This window comes from Dendrobates tinctorius, unplaced genomic scaffold, assembly GCF_039654945.1.
Source record: "Dendrobates tinctorius isolate UK_male_01 unplaced genomic scaffold, ASM3965494v1 ptg000008l, whole genome shotgun sequence".
NCBI classification, from domain to species: Eukaryota; Metazoa; Chordata; class Amphibia; order Anura; family Dendrobatidae; genus Dendrobates; species Dendrobates tinctorius.
The window spans coordinates 29,927,228-29,948,391 of record NW_027361676.1 but is presented as its reverse complement, the minus strand read 5'-3'; the positions used below and the strand labels follow the sequence as shown (position 1 = coordinate 29,948,391).

Sequence of the window (21,164 nt, the reverse complement as noted above, 5' to 3'; positions counted from 1 at the left end):
AAATTTACTTTGTCAAATGCACTGAGTGATTCCTAAAGGTTTTGATATTATTTTTACAAAAAAAACAAAACAAAATAGCGTAAAAGATAAAATAACTTTAGAAGCAGTGATGTTTGAGCACTAAAATGCTCAGGTGCTCGTTACTCAAATCGAACAGATTGGATATTCGAGCCAGGCTGACTCAATTTACTAGTATAACAGAAGTCAATGGGAAACTCAAGCATTTTTCAGGCAGTCCCTCCCAGGAGGTCTGGGGAGGGGCAGAAAGTTTGCTGAAATGGATGGTAATAGCTCTCAAATAGAATGGGAACAGCATGGGGAAGATGCCGACTGTCAGTCAGAATGGTCCCACCCCGACACGTCAGCATAGGCAGATAAATTCCTGGCAGGAGTCATCTGTGACCGTTCTGTGTCAGGGAAGAATGGCGCCTTGCACAACAGGCAGGTAAGTTGCAATTACCTAACTGCTAGAGATACATTTTTTGCTTTTTTTAAAGTTAGCTCTCTACTGTCTGAAACTTTCTTGCCAATAAATATGTTCAACTGCATTTATGCCAGATATGTTTTTTTAGCAGTGTATGTTGCTCTTTAGTATACAGACATAGTGAAACGTAAGCATGGGTGTGCTATGTCTGACCATCACACTCCATAGCTCAGCGGTGCCTCTAATACCTCATTTGTATTTTTTCAAGTGTACATCCTACCCCAATGTGAGATCGTTATGTGCCTTCTGTTTTAGGAACAGACAAGTGAAAACGATGAGGAAAATGGAGAACATCTGTGCTACAGTTTGTATCAGCTACACAAAAGATCGGTTTTGCACATAAAAGATAAATGGAATTTCCCAATGTAGATCCCTTACAGATTTATTAAACTAGCCTCAAACATCCAAATGTTTTTACATACTTAAACATTTCTAATGACACGTATCCTCACACTACTACTTGGTTCCATTCAGACATCAATGTTTTTCACATAAGCAAAAAAAAGGTGCCTGTGTCAGTGTTTTGGATCAATGTGTCATCAGTGTTTGATATTTGTATCCATTTTTACTACCAGTGTTTTTCTTGGATTGATAAAAAATTACAAAGCTTCTCATATCCATTTCAACATTCCACTACTCTGACAACCCCTACTGAATACCTATGTTTCTCTCTAGTAAAATAATACCACTTAGGCCACATGCACATGTCCAGTATTTGGTGAGTTTTTTTACCCTAGTATTTGTAAGCCAAAACCAGGAGTGCGTGAAAAATGTAGAAGGGGTGCAAATGTTTCTATTTTGCTTTTCCTCTGACCATTCCACTCCTGGTTTTGGCTTACAAATACTGGGGTAAAAGACTTACCAAACACTGGATGTGGGCATGTGGCCTTAGGCTGCGATCACACTATCAGTATTAGGTCAGTTTTTCACATCAGAATTTGTAAGCCAAAACCAGGAGTGAATGCAAAATGCAGAAGTGGTGACGTGTTTATAATATACTTTTCTTCTGATTGCTGCACTCCTGGTTTTGTCTTATAAATACTGATAAGAAATACTGAGAGTGTGATTGTAGCCTTATACTCACGTTTGGGCTGGCTCAGTTGTAGAGGTGTCGGCACTGGCTCTCCCGGCGATTGCATCACATTGTTATATCATGTGATTGCTGCAGACAAAAAGCACTGGCTTCACTTTCTCCTTCTTAGGACCTATCCAGACATCGGGAGGAAGTGAGAGCTGTGGCAGGAATGGTGCCAGCATAGGAGGTGAGTAAAGGAGTTATTATTTTACTGGGAGGAAACATAAGAATTGAGAAGGAGTTGTCTGAGTAATGGACGCCCCTTTTCAGCAAGAACAGTGCACGGATGCTATTTGTGTGCCGTATGTGTATTTTACAGGCCCATAGAGTTGTATTGCCACTATACATGCAGGCTGCTGGAAAAAAACACGCGTTTCTGTGAATTTTGCACGGACACATGGAAAAAACATGAACATGTACACAGCCCATAAACTATAATGGGTACTTTTGTTCTGTGAAAAACAGCAAACATGCAACATGGACGTCTGAATGAGGCCTTAAAAACACATACAAACACACACATACCTACATTATGTACAAAGTTCATGGTCGGACGGGGAATAAAAAGCAGCCTTGTTATACAAAACCAAAACAGTGCACAATGCTCAGTGGGTAAACATTTTTTACTTGGTCAGTTACCCAAAAATAACTTCAAGAAGAAAAAATAAATTAATTACCATATATACAAAAGTATAAGCCATCCCAACTATAAATCGAGACACCTAATTTTGCTATGAAAAACTGGGAAAACATATTGACTAGAGTAAAAGCCGGGTATGCCTTGTCCTCTCATCCCCATCCTGGTATACATTGTCCCCTCATCCCCATCCTGGTATCAACGGCCTCCTCATCTCCATTCTTGTATGCATGGCCTCCTCATCCTGGCATGCATTGCCCCCTCCTCTCTATCCTGGTATGCATGGCCTCCTCATCCCCATCCTGGTGTGCCCTTTCTCCTCATTCCCATCCTGGTTTGCATGGTTCCTCATCCCCATCTTGATTTGCATGGTTCCTCATCACTATCCTGGTTTGCATGTAATCCTCATCCTTATCCTTGTAAGCATTGCCTCCTCATCCCCATCCTGGTATGCATGGTTCCTCATCCCCCATCCTGGTTTGCATGGTCCCCTCATCCCTATCCTGGTTTGCATGGTCCCCTCATCCCTATCCTGGTATGCATGGTCCCCTCATCCCTATCCTGGTATGCATGGTTCCTCATCCCTATCCTGGTATGCATGGTCCCCTCATCCCTATCCTGATATGCATGGTACTCTCATCCCTATACTTGTATGTGTAGGGAAGGTGACCTGATGGACGGACGGAATTGTCAGAATAGAGAAGGTAAGGTTTGCACAGTTTAGACAGGTGTCAGTTAGTACAGTGGGGAAACAGCTGAGAAAGTGTAGTGGACGCGCAGTACCTTGGTTTGACCATTAGTGGGCAGGGAGGAGTGTGAGCAAAGGACTTGACATCAGCTTGGGGCTTGCGAGGCCGTTGGTCATGGGGGGCAGAGTTGCAGGGAACCGGGAAAGATGTAAATTTGAAGGGGGGTTCCGGGGGGTTCCAGTCCCCAGGGGGAGCTCCAGTGACAGGAGGACTACGACAGTTTGTGCACTGTGAGGAGAACCAAACTAAGGGGAACTGAGGAGAGAGAACGTCAGGGGGTGGTCCTGACAGGAAGAACTGCAGTATAGACGAGGCACGGGGTGAAGGACACCGTATTTGAAATGACGAAGCTGACCAGTAAAGTGCTGATGGTGTATGGGCCTAAGGCGGCCACAGTGACTGAGCTGACAGGATCGTAACAGAGTGAAAAAGGGGTGGTACATACAGATACGTCCCTGGTGTAAAGTATGGTGTGTGAAGCGGCCCTGGACATGGAGGGCCGTGGGGAAGATATTGCGGTGTGCTGTGAGGGCCGTCAGTCGGACGGTGGAAGATAAACTTGGACCTGTTGCACCCGAAACCTGCCTCATCTTGTGTCTGTACGTCACTGCGCGGTTCATCGAGGGACCACCCCCCAGCTCGGCCCACCGACCCTACATATGCATGGCACCCTCATCCCTATACTGGTATGCATGGTTTCCATCAAAAAAGCATAAAAAATAAACCATCCTATTTACCCTTCCTGCGTTCACTCGCAGTGTCTGTGTCTTGTTCAGTTGCCAGCAGCTGCATCATGCTTGTATGCAACAAATGGAAGGGATGTCATGTGCTGCTAACAAGGGTCTATGTGTATAGAGGGCATTGAGTATTCATTGATCTTTAGTAGCAAGTACAGTGTCAGCCGCAGACGCCATGTGGTCATGTGTCCCTGCAACTTAAGAGAATAAATATTCACCTCTGTCCATGCCTATGGAAGTATAGAAAGGGGAATATTAATTCCTCTTAAGTAGCAGCACATGTGACCACCCGGCAGCTGCTGGAAGTCAGCGGTTGCGGCTGACACTGTGTGTGCTATTACAGAGAAAAGAATATTCACTGCCAACACAGTGAATATTCATTTTTCTTTAGCAGCGGGCACAGGAATTAGCCGTAGCCGCTGGCTCCTGCCTTTTTAACCAGCTGCTCCGCCACTGCCGCTCCACCTCCATCTTCTGGACCCTCTCTCTCAAGTATAAGCCAAGGGGGGCATTTTCAGCACAAAAAAAGTGTTGAAAAACTCGGCTTATACCGGAGTATATACGGTAGATAAACAGCTTTGCTACCTTTGCCACTCCCAATGAAAATGAATGTAGCAGAGATGAGCATGCTCAACCTCCGTTCCATTAGTTCTTGAGATCTCTGGAGGTCCCATCTACAAATTATCCCCTACTCTGTGGCATAACCACTTTAAAGAGCATCTATGAGCTGATTCATGCTGCTCAAACTGCAGATCTTGGCTGCACGATTGCAGCTCGGTAAATTTTTACTGTTAATATAGTTGGAAAATCTGGCTGTAGACAACACTAGTCCAGGATCATCCCCAGCTGTGTTTTTGGCAGCATGAATCCGCTGACACTGGTTCTTTGATTCCCGATGCGACCAATTTCCATTTATTGCATTTACGTTTTTCCCCCCTTCTTAACAGAGCCGTATTTTTTTTTTTTTTTTTTTTTACTTTTCTGTCCCCATAGCCATATCAGGGCTTGTTTTTTGCAGAACAAATTTTACTTTTGAATAGCATCATTTATTTTACCACATAGTGAACAGGAAAATGGGCAAAAATGCCAAGTGAAGTGAAATTGTGAAAAAAAGCAATTCTGACATTGTTTTTTTGGGAACTACTTTTACTGTGTATATTTTGTGGTAAAATGCAGTATGATTCTGTTCATCAGTATAATTACGGTGATACTAAGCATGTCCAGTATTTTTGTTATCTTAGTGGTGGAAACCAAAAATCAGAATTAAAAAAGAAAATGTTTTTGGTTGTATTTTTTTATTATCTTTATTTTTAATGAGGGAGAAGAGGGTGATTTGAACTTTTGTTTTTTTTTAAACTTTTCTTCTACTTTTTAATGTTCTTATTAGTCTCACAAGTAGACTTGAACCTCCAATCAACTGATTGCTTGTGCTATATACTGTACAACAATGCCATAGTATTGCTGCATATAGCAGGAGTCAGTCTCTTTTGAAGGCCTGCCACAGAGAAGGTTTCAAGGGAGCTCAGTAATGACAAGTATGGAGGTTTTCAACAGACCCCCTGCTGCATTTTATCAACCCCTCATGAGCCTGTTCCACTCCCATTTACTGCAGATGTTGGGAAGGGGTTAGTAGACATGGCCACTGCTTCATCTGAGGACACTGACGCTCTTTCAGATTAACCTCTACATGTTGTTATCCCGATCCACAAAGTTGTCAGTCACTATGAGACAATCCCTCAAGCTCCTCACACACATCATACATTGTAATGTGCCCATCCCATCACGGTCCACCGCCGCTCCGAGTATACAGCGCTGAATTGATCCACATATATTACATTAGGCCCAAACCGAACACCTCTCCTCAAACAGTGAGTAGCAGCCCCTGCAGTCTCCCAGGGTAACATTAATCTCTAGCCCCGAAGATAATAAACTGTGCAGCTCCTAGGTTAACCTACCCTGCAACCTACAGTAGCTTGCAGCCCCCAGGGTAACAGTGTGCAGCCCCCTTGTGTAATATACCAACATCCCTTTTACCATCAATTCACTGGCCAGTAGATACCAGAAGGAGGGAAGACCTGAAAGGCAGCATAGCAACACAAGGAGGGAGACAGAGCCAGGAGTGAGCGCCACAAAGGTTCTGAGCTCTAGGAGAAGACAGCTGGGAATCCAAGGGCATTGGATGTGAGTGAAGCAGAGCATACTGCCTTTCACATCTGCTGTAGTGTCAGGCTGCTGTATTTAAAAGATACAGTGCTACTGTTAGAATCTGTTCAGTTTGTGACTACTCGCCATTTTCTTGTAGTGTTCTTGCTACTGGTCTTTTTCCCCTGGTGCTGGGTTTGTCTAGGGTCAGGTAATTGTATCACCCTTTATTAACCTGCACCTGTCTCCCATTCCTTGCTGGACAACAGTGTTAATCCACTTGAAGTCTGGCTTGGAGCCTTGCTTTGCCTTCTGTGTGTTTAATTAGTGCAGTTCTGGGACCTGTGGTTCTGATAGTCTTAGTTTCTGTTTTCAGTTTGTTTCTGCAGCCTTTTCTTTGTTTTCTATTAGGAGGTGACCTGTTTTTGTACCCAGTCCTTACATCTTTCAGGGACCCTTCACCCTATCCATAATACTTCTTCGCTTGAGATTAACCTGGGATCATCGGTGGGTCTATTCACAAGGAATGGGTCACCAAGTCCATTGTAGGGTATCAGCCTAGTCGCAGTGCAGGGTCAGTTTTCCCCCTCCTACCCTTGTCCTGTGCTGCAGAACCATAACAGCTGCCCAGCAGCCCTCCCTGAACAGCTGTTAGAGGACCAACTTGGGGGCGTTTGCCTCCCTGGCCAGCCCGACCCTGCCTGGAAGACACGAAAAGGATGTCCTCAGAAATATATATTTAAAAAAACCAGTAAAACTCCTACATTGGTAAAATCTAAGCACTAAGAGACAGGCTGCCAAAAATTAGGAGGGACTGCAGTACCCCCTAGAAAACACATATTGCAAGGCCTCAGAATTTTTTTTTACCACTATTAAGGTGTGGGACTCCTACACCAGTAAAGCATATGTATATACAGTATAGGAATTGTATAGGTATGCCTCATACACATCCTGTAAAAATGATGTAGGGCATCAATACACACATTGGAAAAAATAAGAGCTAGGGACGGATCATGACCCTGCAGATGTCATGGAGGAGTACACATATAATTAAAAGGCAAGAACCAAATGCTATTGTTTGTGTGGGAAGTGGTGCATGAGAATACACCAGAAAAAAGGAACATTTTAGTTGACTATGTTTCACTGCTGTTATCAGGTGGGGTTGAGAAGTCTTGGCCAATTTAGGCCTTGTTCATTTTGATAAGAGACAGCCTGTCAGCATTTTCATTCTCTGCCAGGTTGGGGTAAAGTTAGGGTTAGGCTAAAGTTAGGGTTAGAGCTGGGGCTAGGGTTGGGGTTGTACTAAAGTTAGGGTGGGGCTAGGGTTAGGGTTGTGGTTATGGTTGGGATTAAGGTTAGGGGTGTGCTAGGATTAGGTTTGTGGTTAGTGTTATGGTTAGAGTTGGGATTATGGATTAGGGTTCAGGGTGTGTGTGTGGTTATGGTTGTCGATAACGTTATGGTTAGGGCTAGGATTAGGGTTTTGGGGTTAGGGTTGGAGCTAGATTTGAGGGGTTTCCACTGTTTAGGTACATCAGGGGGTCTCCAAATACAACATGGTGCCACCATTGATTCGAGACAATTTTGTGTTCAAAAAGTCTAACAGTGCTCCCTCCCTACTGAGCCCTGCCATGCACCCAAACAGTGGCTTTTCCCCATATATGGGGTATCGGTGTACTCAGGGGAAAGTGCCCAACAAATTCTGTGGTCCATTTTCTCCTGATACCCTTGTAAAAATAATTTTAAAAATGGTTCCAAAGTAGTCTTTTTGTGAAAAAGTAAAATGTTCATTTTTTCCTTCCACATTGCTTTAGTTCTCGTGAAGTACCTGAAGGGTTAATAAACTTCTTGAATCTGGTTTTGCGCACCTTGAGGGTTGCAGTTTTTAGAATGGTGTCTGTTATATTGACCCCCCAAACTCACTTGAAATGTGAGATGGTGCCTAAAAAAAGGTTTTGTAAATTTTGTTGGAAAATAAGATATCGCTAATCAACTTTTAACCCTTATAAGATCTAAACAAAAAAAATTACGTTTCCAAAATTGTGCTGATGTAAAGCACACATGAGGGAAATGTTATTTATTAACTATTTTGTGTAACACCACTTACTAATTTAAGTGTAAAAAAAATAAAAAATTTGAAAATTGCCAAATTTTCAACATTTTTGCCAAATTTCCTTTGTTTCATAAATAGACGCAAGGTATATCGAATAATTTTTACCACTAACATGAACTACAATATGTCATGAAAAAACAGAATCAGTGGTATCCGTTGAAGCTTTTCAGAGCTATAACCTCATAAACCGACAGTGGTCAGAATTGTAAAAATTGGCCTGGTCATTAAGTACCAAATTGGCTCTGTCACTAAAGGGTTAATATAGTCTAGATTTGCTTACATTTACAATTTGGTGCAGGTGAGTTTGAAAATACAACTGGACCTTATTTGAGCATTGAAACTTTACACCTGTTACAAGTAAAAGTGGACCTTTTATCTAATGTTTCATGTTGAGATAGACACATAATGTAATAGTGGCTGCATAGTGAGATAAAACTTTTTTTTTAAATAATTTTGCATCTCTGTTGTGGAGATATTAGCAATCAAAGTATTTGGCACCTGATGAGTTAAATTATTACATACTTTTAACTTGGGACATGTACTTCTTTTCCCTGTATTACTTGCTATCTGATAACACCCATTTGCACTTAACAAAAAAATGTATTCATTATCTTGCAATATTTTGATTGCTAATATCTCCACAACTAAGAGGCATCATTTTAAAAAAGCAAAAAAACACAAAAACTATTTACTCGTCTCTGCAGCCACCATTACATCGTGTGTCAACATGAAAAACTGGGTGAAAGGTTGACTTTTTTTATTATGCATTGGTTGTATAGTGCTATTATATTGCACAGCGCTTTACATACATTATCATTGCTGTCTCCAAGGAAGCTCACAATCTAAATTCCTTGCTAGCATGTCTTTGGAATGACGGAGGAAACCCACACAAACACGAGGAGAACATACAAACTCCTTGCAGATGTTGTCCTTGGTGAGATTTGAACACAGGACCCCAGCGCTGCAAGGCTGCAGTGCTAACCACTGAGCCACCATGCTGCTGACTTTAAAATACTGCTGTAGACTTTATTTCTATAGCCATTAAAGGCTACATTCGAACAAGCGTAATAGCAAAGATTAAAAGCACAGATTAGAAGAACAAGATATGAAACGTAAACTTTATTAACTTTACATTAAACATTCGATGTAATAGCTCTATCTTTTTAATTCTAAATTTAAACTTCAACCAAATAGCAATCACTAAAACTTTTATTCAGCAAATGTTCAGTATCAAGAATTTATATTTCACTCGTTTAACATCTGTTTTTGTCCAAATGCAGCATTTTGTCAATAATACCCCATAGCTAATTTTTCTCATCTTAACAATTGCTTACTGTTATAAGTAGCTCTGTATTTGTCTGTGCTCAAATCTGTAAAACATTATGCTGAAGGATATAGATTAATGCATATTTTCTATAATACTGTGAAACTGTTAATCAATGCCAAATACCTAACGTGTCTGGAAGGTCGCCATCAGGGACCTGATTACAAAGAGGGAAAAATCTTAATTTGATCTTAACCTGAAAACATAACAAACAAGATGTAAATGCAAAGCTTGGTCCTGGTCTTGTTGGGCAGTCTATATTTCTTTTTAAAGACATAAAAAAATTTCCACAAATTAGAAGTGTAAACACTGCTGTCTACTTCACAAGGTGTGTATAATAAAGCATATATATTGGCGAAAATAAGTATGTGCTACACTGCCAATTTAGCAAGTATTCGCACTTACAAAGAATGGAGAGTTCTGTAATTTTTATCGTAAGTACACTTCAGCTGTGAGAGAGAGTCTAAAAAAATCCAGAAAATCACATTGTATAATTTTTACATAACTAACTTGTATTTTATTGCATGAAATAAGTATTTTATACAACAGAAAAGCAGAACATAAAATTTGGTACACACCCCCACACAGATCTTCCCTAAATTATTCAGATTTTGGGGCTGTTGCTGGGCAACATTGAGTTTCAGCTCCCTCCAAAAAAATCCTATTGTGTTCAGGTCTGGAGTCTGGTTAGGCCACTCCAGTACCTTGTAATGCTTCTTACAGGTCCACTTTTTTGCTGCTCTGGCTGTGTGCTTGAGGTCATTTTTATGCTGGAAGACCCAGCCATGACCCATCTTCAATGCCCTTACTGAGGAAAGGAAGTTGTTGGCAAAAATCTTGTGACACATGACCCCATCCAATCTCCCTTCAGTATGGTGCAGTCAACCTGTCCCCTTTGCAGAAAAGCACCCCCAAAGGACAATGTTTCCCCCAAAATGCTTCATGGTTGGGACGGTGTTCTTGGGTTTGTACTCATCCTTCTTCCTCCAAACATGGAGAGTGGAGTTGATACAAAAAAAACCTCTATTTTGGTCTCATCTGGCCACATGACCTTCTCCCATGCCTTCTCTGGATCATCCATATGGTCATTGGTGAACTTCACATGGATAACCAAAGGAGAAATGGACAACAAAGCAGTAATAACATATATACATATGTATAGCTTTATTACAAGTTTTAAACATAAAAAGATATAGTAGAAATATAAACAATGATATAAAATGCAATGGGTAGCGAGACCTTAGTGTCACGTGTGAGCAAGGCACTTGTGTAAAGGTCTATATGCACACCTAAAAGGAGTCAAAAGAGAAATAGACAGGTTGTGACTCTATATGTATATAGTCATATGGTCCATGAATTACCCTGCAGGGAAATAGCTATGAGTAGAGAAATATAAAGTGCAAAGTTAATAAATTGCTGCAGATGTGGGAGAGACAGACCCCAATGTGTGTTTCACAATGTGCCTCTTTATAAATAACCACATTATAAACTTTGCACTATACACTTTATTCATTGGCTGACCATATGACTATCTATATACATAAAGAGTCACATATATATATTTTTAGTACTGCTCTATTGTCCATTTCTTCTTTGGATATCTACTTGAATACTTATGAATAAGCCACTCTTAAATAGGCCTCTTTTTGGGTTAATGAACTTTACATGGGCCCGGTAATGTGCTGGTTTAACCAAGGGGACCCTGTGTGCCCTGAAGGATTTTAATCCATGATGGCATAGTGTGTTGCTAACAGTAATGTTTGAGACTGGGTTCCCAGCTCTCTTCACGTCATTGACCAGGTCTTCCAGTGTAGTTTTGGGATGATTCCTGACCTTTCTCAGAATCATCCTTACCCCATGAGGCGAGATCTTACATGGAGCCCCACACAAAGGAAGATTCACCATTATTTTGTGTTTCTTCCCTTTTCTAATAATTGTGCCAACAGTTGTTGCCTTCTCACAAACTGCTTACTAATTGTCCTGTAGCCCGTCCCAGCTTTGGGCAGGTCTCACTATTTTGTCTCTATGTCCTTTTGTCTTTAGACAGTTCTTTGGTCTTGGCCATGGTGAAAAGGTTGGAGTGTGATTGATCGAGTGTGTGGACAGGTGTCTTTTATACAGGTAATGACTAGTGATGAGCGAACGTGCTTGCCACTACTCGTTACTTGCCCGAGTGTCATGGTGCTCGGTGTACTCGGCGAGCACTGAGCATTTCCAGGATTACTCGGTGGGAACCCAGCTTTTTTGGCGGACTTTAGAGACCCAATCATGATGCAGGGATTGTTTCCCAGGCAATGAAACGCCATCTTTGTTGTGATTGAGCAGTGATTGGCTGGCCACACAGCATCATCAGAGGTACTGTATAAGAGACCAGACGCCATCCTGCTCAGAGCAATCAGCTCCGGATTTAGATAGTGGAGGGAGCGCTGCTGCCGATATAGGGTCAGAATTGAGGATTTATTAGTTAGTGTGGGGTCTACCATCGTAAACTACTCAAATCCAGATAAACCAACAGTCCTTCTAAGGACTAATTCCGGAGTATACGAGTATATAGGTTCCAGTGTTAGGCAGGCAGGGTAGTGTAAGTCATTCTATACACATCAATGCAATGCCTGCAGGCACTGTATGTGTGTATATAGATCATTGCATACATCAAGATGGTCCATTCCCTTCCTGTGTTCTGGTGCTGCTGCTATCTGTAGGATATATTGGCCGTATATACCTAGCCCCAGGTGTAATTGGCATAAAGGGCACACATTTTTTTGGTGTGGTATCCCTGGGCTACCTAATATCTGTGCGTGCTCAAAGTTTGGCCAGTTTATGACAGTTTTCTTTTTTTGTCCTGGGTGTCACAGTACTGATATACAGCACTAGTTAGCCCTCCCTAAAAAAAACAGGGCACACATTTGTCATAGTGGTATCTGCTTGCCAGCTGATATCTGTGCGTGCTCAAAGTTTGACCAGTTTAGGCCGGCTTTTCTTTTTTTGGCCTGGGTGTCACTGTTCTTATATACTCTTATATACAGCAGTAGTTCGCAAAAAATAAAAAAAATACAGGCCACACATTTTTCGGTGTGGTATCTCTGTGCCAGCTAATATCTGTGCCTGTTAAAGTTTAGCCATTTTACCGCTGTTTTCTTTTTTGTCCTGGGTGTCACTGTACTTATATCTGGCAGTATTTAGCAAAAAAAAAAGAAAAAACCACACATTGTCGTAGTGGTATCTCCGTGCAGCTCATATCTGTGCGTGCTCAACATTTGGCAAGTTTACAGCGGTTTTCTTTTTTTCTCCTGGGTGTCACTGTACTTATATACAGCACTATTTAGCTCCCCCCCCCAGAAAAACACATATTTGTCGTAGTGGTATTTCCGTTTCAGCTCATTTCTGTGCATGCTCAAAGCTTGGCCAGTGCACAGTGGCTTTCTTTTTTTTGTCCTGGGTGTCACAGTACTGATATACAGCACTAGTTAGCCCATAAATAAAAAGAAAACAGGACACACATTTGTCGTAGTGATATCGCCATCTCAGCTGATATCTGTGCATGCTCAAAGTTTGCCTAGTTTAGGCCAAAACATTATATTTTATTTGCAGTCTGTTAAAGTACTTATTAAATCTGATAAGGCAAAAAACATTTTAACCTAAAGCTGGGAGCTCTGCAGCAATGCCATGGCGAAGTGGCAGCACGCTCTGCTGAAGCTCATCTGCTTAGGTGATAAAGCTTAGAAAGCAGCAGAGCTGTAGAAAGGGATAAAAAACCATACCGAACAGTGGCTCTCCCCGCTGAACCTCCAACCAACTCTGGTTGCTTGCAATAATTGGCGTAACTTTGTGGTGGCTTTTAAGCTCGGCAAGCTGGTACATGTTCCATGCTGAACTTGGCTGTACAGCAGTTTTTAAAAACATACCCTGACTTGCGGGACCTACTTGCCAAGGTATGCCACGTCAGCGCCCATTTCTGAAAGTCATCTCAGGCTTTCACGGGTCTGGCTTTGCTGCAGCAGCACTTTAATTTGCCTTGTCCCCAACTGATTTGTGACCTGTTCAAATGCTAGAATTCGACCTTTCATATGTTGGCAAGGCTTAGTGTGCAGCAGAGGGCAGTGTCTGAATTCTAGTTTCTCAATGCTGTCAGAGTAACACTCAGCCCCTACACACAAAAGCTGCCAAGTGGGTGTGGATCGCTGACATGTGTGAGGTTCTTCAAAACTTTAAGTACTGCACCAAGATGGTGAGTGCTGATCACGCTATTATAAGCGAAACCATCCCACTGCTCTGTCTATTAAAACATTCACTGCAGAATCACAAAGAGGAAGTTTTGAATGCCAAGCAGGTGTCTATGGAACAAGATTTTAAAGTGGCTGACACCACACATCCTAGCCTCACAAAATATTCTCAGGCCACATTGGGTGATGCTGAGGATATTTTGCTATGCACTACAGAGGAGACTCCTAATCCCAGCTTCATGCCTGTCCAGCATGGATGACCTGAAGAGGAGGAGGAGATGCATCTTGAGTAGTAGATGATGTTTAGTGTTAGCCTTGGTGGGGACACTGAACATTTGAATCTTTGCATTATGCCACACATGGAAAAGTTCATGTCCAGATACCTTTCTCAAGACCCTCGCATGAAACACATTGTGTCTACCATGAATTACTGGCTGTGCACCTTTCTTGACCCACAGTACAAAGATAAATTTCCTTCTGTCATGTTTGAGAAAGATGTGCCATTTTCTGAGCATGCATGCCAGAGGGACGTTGTAGAAGACTTGCTGAAAAGAAAACATTCAGACAACGCCATGGCAGAGGTACTGGCTCTTTTCACCTACAAGGATTACAGGGGAGGGACATGCACACCAGGAGCATCTCAGGGGGGATTGTCCACCAACTGGGCCATTTTCATGAGACGGTCACATCAACAAGGGCTATCTGTGGGTGTAACCATGATGAGGAGGGAGAAATTGACCAAGATGGTGATGGAATGATTAAGTGACCATACCAGCATCCTTCCTGATTCTTCAGTGCCCTTTAACTATTGGTTGTCCAATCTGCACACTTTGCCCGATCTCTCCTGGTATGTCTTGGAGGTGCTGCCATGCCCTGTCGCAAGTGTGATGTCTGAAAGGGTTTTAAGTTTGTCTACTGAAATCATAATAGATCATAATAGATAGGTACACACGCCTGTAAATGGAAAATGTGGACAGGCTGACATTTCTAAAATTGAACAAGGGCTGGAATTCCTCTGACTTTGTGAGCCCTACGGATGACAGAAACCAAACGTAAATGCAGCCCAAATGCTCTTTTTTGGAAGTTGTTTTAACCCCTTCACCCCCAAGGGTGGTTTGCACGTTCATGACCGGGCCAATTTTTACAATTCTGACCACTGTACCTTTATGAGGTCATAACTCTGGAACGCTTCCATGGATCCTGGTGATTCTGACATTGTTTTCTCGTGACATATTGTACTTCATGTTAGTGGTAAAATTTCATTCAAATAACTTGCATTTATTTGTGGGAAAAACAGAAATTTGGCGAAAATTTTGAAAATTTTGCAATTTTCCAACTTTGAATTTTTATGCCCTTAAATCACAGAGATACAGCACACAAAAAACTTGATAACTAACATTTCCCACATGTTTACTTTACATCAGCACAATTTTGGAACCAAAATTTTATTTTGTTAGGAAGTTATAAGGGTTAAAAGTTGACCAGCGATTTCTCATTTTTACAACACCATTTTATTTTTAGGACCACATCACATTTGAGGTCACTTTGAGGGGTCTATATGATGGAAAATACCCAAAAGTGACACCATTCTAAAAACTGCACCCCTTAAGGTGCTCAAAACCACAGTCAAGAAGTTTATTAACCCTTTAGGTGCATCACAGGAATTTTTTTGAATATTTAAAAAAAAAATGAACATCTAACTTTTTTTCACAAAAAAAATACTTCAGGTTCAATTTTTTTTATTTTACCAAGGGTAACAGGAGAAATTGGACTGCAAAAGTTATTGTGTAATTTGTCCTGAGTACGCTGATACCTGATATGTGGGGGGGAATGACTGTTTCGGTGCATGGCAGAGCTCAGAATGGAAGTAGCGCCGTTTGACTTTTTCAATGCAAAATTGGCTGGAATTCAGATCGGACGCCATGTCACGTTTGGAGAGTCCCTGATGTACCTAAACAGTGGAAACCCCCTACAAGTGACCCCATTTTGGAAACTAGACCCCCAAGGAACTTATCTAGATATGTGGTGAGAACTTTGAAGCCACAAGGGTTTTACAGAAGTTTATAACGTACAGCGGTACAATTAAAAAATCATATTTTTTCCACAAAAATGATCTTTTCACCCCAATTTTTATTTTCCCAAGGGTAACAGGACCCTAAAAGTTATTGTGCAATTTGTCCTGAGTACGCTGATACCCCACATGTGGGGGTAAACCACTATTTGGGCGCATGGCAGAGCTCGGAAGGGAACCAGCACCATTTGACGTTTTTGGCTGGAATTGAGATCGGACATCATGTCGCGATTGGAAAACCCCTGATGTACCTAAACAGTGGAAACCCCTCACAAATGACACCATTTTGTAAACTTTTTATTTTCCCAAGGGTACCAGGAGAAATTGGGCCCCAAAAGTTGTCCAATTTGTCCTGAGTATGCTGATACCCCATATGTGGGAGAAAACTACTGTATGGACACACGTCGGGGCTCGGAAGGGAAGTAGTGACGTTTTGGAATGCAGACTTTGATGGAATGGTCTTCGGGTGTCATGTTGCCTTTGGAGAGCCCCTAATGTACCTAAACAGTGGAAACCCCCCACAAATGACCCCATTTTGAAAACTAGACCCCCTAAGGAACTTATCTAGATGTGTGGTGAGCACTTTGAACCCCTAAGTGCTTCACTGAAGTTTATAATGCTCGGAGGTGAAAATAAAAAAATCATTTTTTTCCACAAAAATGATATTTTTGCCCCAATTTTTTATTTTCCTAAGGGTAACAGGAGAAATTGGACCCCAAAAATTGTTTTGCAATTTGACCTGAGTAGGCTGATACACTACATGTGGGGGTAAAACACTGTTTGGGTGCATGGCAGAGCTTGGAAGGGAAGGAGCACCATTTGACTTTTTCAACTCAGAATTGGCTGGAATTGAGATCAGATGCCATGTTGCATTTGGAGAGCCCCTGATGTGCCCAAACAGTGGAAACCCCCAATTCTAACTCCAACCCGAACCCCAACACACCCCTAGCCCTAACCCTAGCCCTAGCCCTAACCCTAATGGAAAAATGGAAATAAATAAAAAATTTTTATTTTATTATTTTTCCCTAACTAAGGGGGTGATAACGGGGGGGTTGATTTACTATTTATGGCGGTTTTTATGTTTGGCAGCTGTCACACGCTAAAAGACGCTTTTTATTGTAAAAATAGTTTTTGCATCACCACATATTGAGAGCTCTAATTTTTCCGTATTTTGACCCACCGAGTCATGTGAGGTCTTATTTTTTGCCGGACGAGTTGACGTTTTTATTGGTACCATTTTCGGGCACGTGACATTTTTTGATCACTTTTTATTCCAATTTGTGGGACGCAGAATGAACAAAAACCAGCGTTTCATGAATTTCTTTTGGGGGGGTGCGTTTACACTGTTCCGCGTGCGATAAAATTGATAAAGCGGTTTTATTCTTCGGGTCAGTATGCTTACAGAGATACCTTATTTAGGTCTTTTTTTATGTTTTGTCAGTTTTATGCAATTATGCAATGTATTTTTGCATCGCTTTATTTTGCGAGCTATAACTTTTTTATTTTTTCGCTGATGATGCTGTGTGGCAGCTCGTTTTTTGCGGGACAAGATGACGTTTTCAGCGGTACCATGGATATTTATATGCGCCTTTTTGATCGCGCGTTATTACACTTTTTGTTTGGTGGTATGATAACAAATCATTATTTTTTTGCTTCGTTTTTTATTTTTTAAGGGGTTCGCTAATGGGGTTAACTAATGGGACAGTTTCATAGGGCGGGTCATTACAGATGCGACGATACCTAATATGTGTACTTTTATTGTGGTTTTTTGTTTTTTTTTATTTCTAAAATATTGATTTATTTGGGGGAATATTTTTTTTTTCTAATTTATTTGGCGATTTTTTAAATTTATTTTAACACTTTTTTTTATTTTTTTACTTTATTAAATAGTCCCAGGTGGGACATCACTGTCCTGTGACCGATCGCTGATCTGTCACATCACAGATCAATGTGACAGATCAGCAATCTGTCACAGGCACTGCAGAAGGCTTCCTCATGCCTGCGCTTTGCAGGCACTGAGGAAGCCAGCTTCCTGCAGGCCCCCGAAGGCCCCCGTCGCCATCTTGGATTCGGGGGCCTGCAGGAAAGGAGCCCCCCCGCAGCAGCGCTGCACATTGCGCTGCCGTGGGGGGGTCAGGGAAGCAAGGAGGGAGCCCCCTCCCTGCCGATGCTTCCCTTTAACCCCCGGTACACCGTGATCATGTTTGATCGCGGTGTGCAAGGGGTTAACATGTCGGGGGCGATCCGTGACCGCCCCTGACACATTGTGCCGGGTGTCAGCTGTGATAATCAGCTGACACCCGGCCGCGATCAGCGGTGCTCACCACATGGGCGCCGCTGATCGCGGTAGATGTACTATCCCGTCCATGGGCATAGGGGCCCGGGTCCCATGGACGTGATAGTATGTCTCATGTCAGGAAGGGGTTAACATCCATGCCTTTTCATCCAAACCCATTTGGCTCCGAATATCATGTACTACTCCTCTTGGTTCTGCAATAAGTACTTAGTAGTCATGTATGTATACCCCATATGGGTAATATTTTAACATTTTTTTGAAACCTTTGTGCATTGTGCAATGGTGAAACATGTACTCTCTATCTCTAGCAATTAAAATAGCTATTAAATGTATTGTGAGGTCCCCATCATGGTTCTTTCAGCATGTATGATATAGACCCCTTGGGTAATTTTTGGAAACCTTTCTACATTGTGCAACGTTCAAATTTCTATTCTCAATCTCTATATATTCTATTATAATTGTTTTTATTGAGTTGCCCTTCTCAGGGTCTCTTTAAGTGTATATCTGGGAGCCTGATATTGATTTTTGGATCTGAACTTGGACATTGTGGAACATCAATGCATTAATATGCTCCACACACTTCTTCAGTTTTCAACCTTACACAGAATAATATGAGTAATGAAGCATGCTCTCTATATATTCTACTAGTTTGAAAATCTTACCCACATATCCATTTTATAAAAGGACATTCAACATAATACCTCTGTTAGCATAAGCTACCAACTGCTGACATAATCAGCACCCTAGTAGGTGGGTAGACCACCTGGGTACAATATTTGTGTCCCAGGGTAAAAGCACTGTCCCTTCCCCTGTGTTACATCCTTCCCAATCTGCTGTCCATGAAGCAGGCACTGATGCCTCTTTCCCAAAACCTGAAGTTGCACAAATACAACAGTCAGCAACCACGTCCAATTCATTGTCCCATTGTCCCAACTCAGTGTTCAGTTGTCCCTTGAAAGCTTATACAGGTGCTTCTCACAAAATTAGATTATCACCAAAAAGTTAATTTATTTCAGTTCTTCAGTACAAAAAGTGAAGTTCATTTATTATATAGAGTCATTACAAACAGAGTGATCGATTTCAAGTGTTTATTTATGTTAATGTTGATGATTATGGCTCACAGCCAATGAAAACCCAAAAGTCATTATCTCTGTAAATTAGAATACTTTAGTACACAAGCGTGAAAACATGATTTTAATATCTGAAATGGTGGCCTACTAAAATGTATATTTACTGTTCAGTTAATGCACTCAATACTTGGTCGGGGTTACTTTTGCATAAATTACTGCAGCAATGTGGCGTGTCATGGAGGCGATCAGCCTGTGGCACGGCTGAGGTGATATGGAAGAGAGTCTGGTGTCTCTCTTCTATCTCTTGACAGTACCCCATAGATTCTCCATGGAGTAAAGGCCAGGCGAGTTTGCTGGCCAATCAAGCACAATGATACTCTTGCTGATACTGTTGTTTTTGTTTTTAAACCAGGTATTGTTACTTTTGGCAGTGTGGACAGGTGCCAAGTCCTGCTGGAGAATAAAATTTCCATCTTCAAAAACATTGTTGGCAGAGGGAAGCATGAAGTGCTCTAAAATATCCTGGTAGATGGCTGTGCTGACTTTGGACTTGATAAATCATAGTGGACCTATACCTGCAGATGACATGGCTCCCCAAATCATCACTGATTGTGAAAACTTCACACTAGACCTCAAGCAGCTTGAATTGTGTGCCTCTCCACTCTTTCTCCAGACTCTGAGACCTTGCTTTCCAAATGAAATGCAAAATTTACTTTCATCTGAAAACAACACCTTGGACCACTGAGCAACAGTCCAGCTCTTTTTCTCCTTTTCCCAGGTAAGATGCTTCTGGCATTGTCTATTGGTCATGAGTGGCTTGAAACAAGGAATGAGACACTTGTAGCCCATGTCCTGGATACATCTGTGTGTGGTGGCTCTTGAAGCAATGACTCCAGCAGCAGTCCACTCCTTGTGAACCTCTCCCAAATTTTTGAATGGCTTTTTCTTAACTATCCTTTTAAGGCTGTGGTGCACCTTTTTCTACCACACATTTTCCTTCCACTAAACTTTCCAGTAATATGCTTGGATACAGCACTCTGTGAACATCCAGATTCCTTAGCAATGACCTTTTGTGGCTTACCCTCTTTGCGGAGTGTGTAAATGACTACCTTCTGGACATCTGTTAAGTCAGAAATCTTCCCCATGATTGTGGAGCCTTCTGAAATGGAGAAAGGGACCTTTTTAAACACTTAGGAAGACTTTGCAGTTTTTTTTTTTTAATTATTCTAACTTGCTGAGATATTGACTTTTGGGTTTTTATTAGCTGTTAGCCATAATTATCAACATTAACACAAATAAACACTTGAAATAGATCACTCTGTATGTAATGACTCTATATAATATGAGTTTCACTTTTGTATTGAAGAACTGAAATAAATTAACTTAGACTTACACATATTGGAATAAGGTCATTGCCACGCTAAAGCGTTTACCTGAGCTCTGTAGCACTGCCTGTCACCTGAGTAATATACTCCACAGACCTCGTCACTCTCTAGGACATATCCAGTAATTACTTTGTTGTTGCTCAAAACCATGCAAAAGATACATTCTGCCTGGTTCAGTAGTTTCCAGAAGAAGCAGGTAGGCTTGTGCAGATTGGTCAATGGCACTCCTTCCTCTTTTTTTTTTTTCCTATTTTTCGAGGATGCTGCTTCTCATAAAATGAGGCTTGCACATGTTCCTGACATGGGTTTCAGGTCTAACAGACTGACCACAATACAGTCCATCGCATGCATACATTGTATTCAGAATTTAATTAAAATGGTTTTTGATATCTGGTAAAATCCAATATACTGACAGCTCCCTCATCTCCTGTGTTATATTCACCTTACACCAGCTTCACCCACTATGAAAGTGGCTCCATTTGGAACTGGTGGCCAAAATGAACTCAGGTTTCATGGCACCTGCTGGCCCCCTGAAAATATGAAGTGAGGGCTGCATAGTGACATGGCAGTGGTGGTGGTGGTGGCGTACAAAGCTGAAAATTCAAATGTGCATGTTTTAGCTGGCACTGTAAAGTGATGGGGAATATGTTTCCACTATCTAGCTAGCAATTTAGTATGGGGGAGGGATCTCCCAAATGTAGGAGTGAGAGCTCTCCCAAAAGTATGATACAGGTGCACCTGAGGGCCCTTCCCACGCTCAGGTTTCACGGCATGTGATGGCCCGATGAAAATGTGAAATGAAGGCCGCATAATGACATGGTGGTGGATGTGGTGTTGGTGGTAGGCGAAACCCAAAAT

General features: G+C 41.7%; 1 long non-coding RNA gene across 1 annotated transcript; it reads left to right on the top strand.

The window, feature by feature from the left end:
* Positions 1-222: 222 nt before the first annotated feature.
* Positions 223-20,315, top strand: LOC141089505 (uncharacterized). The gene is made up of 2 exons (XR_012232310.1): positions 223-445; positions 19,334-20,315. It is a non-coding gene; the product is annotated as an uncharacterized lncRNA (long non-coding RNA).
* The last annotated feature ends 849 nt before the right edge of the window (positions 20,316-21,164 follow it).